The 4,975-nt window shown below is 31.4% G+C and overlaps 1 protein-coding gene across 2 annotated transcripts in view; it reads right to left on the bottom strand.

The window, feature by feature from the left end:
- Positions 1–4,565, bottom strand: part of LOC111698994 (aflatoxin B1 aldehyde reductase member 4) — a 10,634-nt gene extending 6,069 nt beyond the window's left edge. Inside the window, exon 1 of one of the 2 annotated variants that reach the window (XM_023469506.1) lies at positions 4,475–4,564. The gene's annotated coding sequence lies outside the window, so the exon portion shown is untranslated. Of the gene's footprint in view, positions 1–4,474 lie in introns of both variants that reach the window. The other variant, XM_023469507.1, reaches the window with a different exon arrangement.
- Positions 4,566–4,975: the final 410 nt, after the last annotated feature.

Below are 4,975 nucleotides of genomic sequence, written 5' to 3' on the forward strand. Positions count from 1 at the left end.
CGAGGGTGTACTCTATGCTGTCCCAGAAAAATGCCTCATAATTTACAGTTGCAATAACCTACATGTTTACGTTTACATAATGAATGCAGAATGAAAGATATTGGTTGTATAAGCTGTTGCTTCCTCTGCTATGAAGGAGTAGAATTAACCTCATTCAGAATAGATTTTAGTTTAGGACAAAGTCTTCACCTTTATTCAAGCAATAATTTACTTTATCATTAGTTAATGTTTTCAGCCCCCTCCCCTCCCCCCACAAAAAAAAATTGGCTTAAACTTTAATTTGTTATATTGCTATTCCTATAATTTTGATCAAGCTATTCTGAATTTTCCAGGAGACCATTGTTATTGATCCCGGGTCTTTCCTAGTGAACGATTTTTGGACTGGATTTTTTTTCCCTTTCCCATATAATGTATAATTACATTAAGACACGTTAATAAAGACTTAAAACACCGCCAGATAAATTATTATCTACTAGCTGAAGGGCCCAGCGTTGCCCGTGGAACAAAATTTCGAATTTCTCTTTATGGCCTATAAGTAACCCCCGGCCACCCATGAGTGTCCACAAAAAATTTAGCCCAATCGGTCCAGCCGTGTATACGCAACATATAATACGAACTTGTCTTGTTTTATTATTTAGAAGTCTAGAAGATAAAAAAATTCCGTCTGCTAGCTACAGAGCTTCTAGTAATCGGATTGTCGGAATCAGCCTACTAAACTCGAACTACATAAAAGACGACATTCATAATTCAGAGACGACATTTCACAAATGGGGTTATGGGCGGCAAGTGGGATAAGAAGGGGGGGGGATTCCTCTCCATAGAACCTAGAGCTATCAAACTTTTCAAAGCTTAAACTTAAGAGTGAAGAACATAAATAAATTAGTGTTTAGAAACATGTTTTTTTTTCTGCTAGTTTTGTTTGAAGCGAGATATAAAGTGAAGTACAAGCAAGGTAAGTGGACTGTATGCGATGTATGCAGGGAATACTGAATAGGAAAAAAGGGAAGGGAGATGGCGCTGGTCTGGCATGAGAAAGCTGCAGTCGCACTGCTTTGCAGACGAGTTCGGTATTACACGCTGCACTCTTTCGTGGCACAGACAAAAAACATGACTACAGTCATAAGGAAATTACAGAACAATGTCGTCTTTGCTATTCTACTTTATTATTTGTTAAATTCTCAATAATCACCAAATATCTCATATGGAATTCTTAATATTCAACACTTATGTGATCTTCTACTTTACCCTTCTCATTAATCTAGGTCCTGCTGGGGGGGGGGAGGGGGCAATTTGACACCCCGCCCCTTGTAGTTTTTCTTACATAACTTAAATAATATTGGTCTCAGACTGTTAAAATTTTCGGACTTTTCCTAAATACTCATATCCCTCCTTTTAGGCTTATAACCGTGGACTGCCTAAGCTCTCAAGCACACTGCCTAATATGCGTACATTTTGCAAACTTTTTAGCATTCACTCATTCAAAGAAAAACTCTTAAAGTATGACGACTCCAGTTGTTAAAACTATTATTTTGCCTAAAATTTATGGATTTAATGGCTTTTTTAATGATTTGACAAAGTAAGAAACAACTGTACAGTTTACTCATGGATTTAATAAATCAGATGCATAAATTCACTACAGTCGACTCTTAAGTCTCATCATAACTGTATAGCAAATAGGTTGACAAGTACAATAGATGGCAACACAAAAATCGACCAACTGCGCACAACGTCATATGTGGCAAATGAAAAAAGAAAGACGACATGTCCTCTAATTAGTTGGTAGGATTTCCAAGATTTGGTGGAGATAAATGTCGTCTTTGTAGGAATACGTAAAAAATAAATACAACTCAAAATTAGATAGAGTATTTTTTCACTCGTTTGGTGGCTNTTCCCCTGGATCTGGGGGTTTATCCTCGATTAGACCTTTCCAGAGCACTTCTCCAAAGATATCATTAAACATTTCTGAAATATGTTTTAACGTTATACTTTCGAATTACAATGTTAAAGGGTTCCGTACAATATCAGTTTCAACCCTGTTATTTAGTCTATAGAACGTTAAATGAAAAAGTGTAAAAACAGAAATAAAGAACACATAAAATTGCACTAATTTCACTAAAAGATAAGCACTTTAGTCTAACAATATCACTTTTATTTATAGTTTTGTCAGACAGAAAATTCGTGTTGACACTTATGACGTTTAATCAGCTGTAATGAAAGTGTACGCATTCTGTGTTGCCATCTATTGTACTTGACAACCTATTTGCTGTATAGTGTATATTACAAATTTAAAATGACTAGTAACCATTTAAATAATGTTTATTGGTTAAAAAAAAAGTAAATTTATCAAAAAATTGAGAATTTACTTAATTGATTCTAATGAAAACATTAATTTACTCAAAAATGATAGCAATTTTGGAACATTGCATTTACCAAAATGTTTGCCTTAAATTTCTTACAGAACAATTCTCTTATAAAGATCATAAGATATTTTCAAATTCAAACTTATTACTTAGTATGAAATTCACGAAAATATCCATATTTTTAGGTTTGTCTCAAACTTTTAAACTCTAAAAACAATTTATTAAGTGAAGAAAACCCCGAAAACCGAAAAAATACGTAAAAATACGTAAAATAAAATTTTTTAGGTTAAGAATAAATCTAAACAATACGTAAAAATACGTAAAATAAAACTAAAAACTTTGAAAAATTACTTGGTATGAAATTTACGAGAATATACGTATTTTTAAGTTTGCATCAAACAATTAAATACTCTAAAAAATACAATTTTTTTATGTGAAGAAAAAACCCAAAAAAATACGTTAAAAAACCCTTAAAACTTAGAAAAATTACTTGGTATGATATTTACGAAAATATACGTAATTTTAGGTTTGCATAAAACTTTTAAACTCTTAAAAAAATAAAAAATTTAGGTTAAGAAAAAACAATACATAAAATAAAAAATAAAAACTTAAAAAAATTATTTGGTATGAAATTTACGAAAATATAAGTATTTTTAGGCTTGTATCAAACAATTAAGAACTCTAAAAAATACATTTTTTTTAAGTGAAGAAAAAACCGAAAAAATATTTAAAAATACGTAGAATAAAAACCTCAAAACTTTGAAAAATACTTGTTATGATTACATGGGCGGATACAGGATTTAAGAAAGGGGGGGGGGCAAGATTTTTAAGGAACAAAAAATTCATAATTAGGAACAAAAAATCGCGCTGCAGGGGAAAATTTTTTTGACTTAAAAGACTCAAAAAGAGTCAAAATTAATGACTAAAGACTAAAAAACCAGATTTTTAACTTTTCACACATTAAAGTTTATTAAGACAGATATTTTTCCTGTTTTGCACGTGGTTTATTTCCCTTAAGCATACTATTGAGAAGCTATTCTGAAAATAGGAACAAAAAATTCCAAATTCAGGGGGGGGGCTACGCCACTCCCTGAATCTGTCAGAGGGTGGCGAATGTCCCCCCGCCCCCCCCCCGTATCCGCCCCTGGTTATGAAATTTACGAAAATATACATATTTTTAGGTTTGCATCAAACTTTTAAACTCTTTAAAAAACACAATTTTTAAGCAAAGAAAAAACATAAATAATACGTAAAAATACGTAAAATAAAAATTTGAAAAATTACTTGTTAAAAAGTATTCGTAATTTTTATTAAAAGTACATTTCTGGAAAACCAAAGCATTTAAAAAAAACTGGGTATGAAATTTACGAAAATATACATATTTTTAGGTTTGCATCAAACTTTTAAACTCTTTAAAAAACACAATTTTTAAGCAAAGAAAAAACATAAATAATACGTAAAAATACGTAAAATAAAAATTTGAAAAATTACTTGTTAAAAAGTATTCGTAATTTTTATTAAAAGTACATTTCTGGAAAACCAAAGCATTTAAAAAAAACTGCTAGGTATAAAAAATACGTAAAAATACGTAACTGTACATAAGTTCTTTACCCAAAAGTTGAGCATACAAATATGTATGTAAAAATACCTATTAATACGTATACCTTTATAGAGACTTCAGTATTTTTAGGTTTTGGGGTTATACAGACTGGAGTCAGAATTGTGTTTAAATTAACACTTGTCACAAATATTTCATATTTCATCACAGTTCTAAGGTATTTTTTTGATAACATTTACTGTAGATTTCCTCTTAAATTTTTTGTTATCTAATTTAATTTTTGATGAATTTTTACGAAATATTGAAAAATAATATAATCAACATTTTAACTACAATTTTTCAAAAAATTTCACTTTTTCAGAAAAAAATTGGTTCGCGGATATTTATTTCAATGTTCTAGAACTATTTTTTATTCAAAAAAAATTTAAATTGTTTATGCCTAAATTCTGGAGCAAACAAAAGTTTAGAAAATTTTATCCAAACATCGATAATACCGTTTTCTTTTTGGACCCTGTATATAATCAGTAAAATGAACTCTAAGGTTAATCTACTTTACCTTTCTTAAAACACAGAGTAGGCTGCTGGATATCTCTCACAAACAATAATATTCTTCCTTAATTTCTCATTATTCTGAAAACAATAATATTCTTAAATTCAATTGAAAAGTGAAAACAGACTATGAAAATGTTATGAAATTAGACATTTTTAGGCAATGAAGGAGTATCCTGATCTTAACCAATAACAAGTTATGCGTACGAAGAAATTAGATCAAGTCACATTTCGGCGGTACTTTGGCAATCGGGCTGCTGATCTAAGATTGTCCATCCTACCACTGTGGGGAGTTGGCGAATTTCTTCATCCTTTACTCTCTGAGGACTGATGCACAACTGGCTTGTTTCTCCTTCCCGCCATTTCTTAATCCTAGGGCCAGCTGGCTGGTCAGCCGCTGTAGGGGGCAACACTATATAAGGCGGCTGGAGCAGGGGGAGGGAGGGACCAGGTTTGGGTTGATTTGTCCTGAGGAATTTTCCTCTCAAACTCAATTCAGTGCTTTTTG

This window comes from Eurytemora carolleeae, unplaced genomic scaffold (assembly GCF_000591075.1).
Source record: "Eurytemora carolleeae unplaced genomic scaffold, Eaff_2.0 scaffold129, whole genome shotgun sequence".
In the NCBI taxonomy this organism is placed as follows: Eukaryota; Metazoa; Arthropoda; class Copepoda; order Calanoida; family Temoridae; genus Eurytemora; species Eurytemora carolleeae.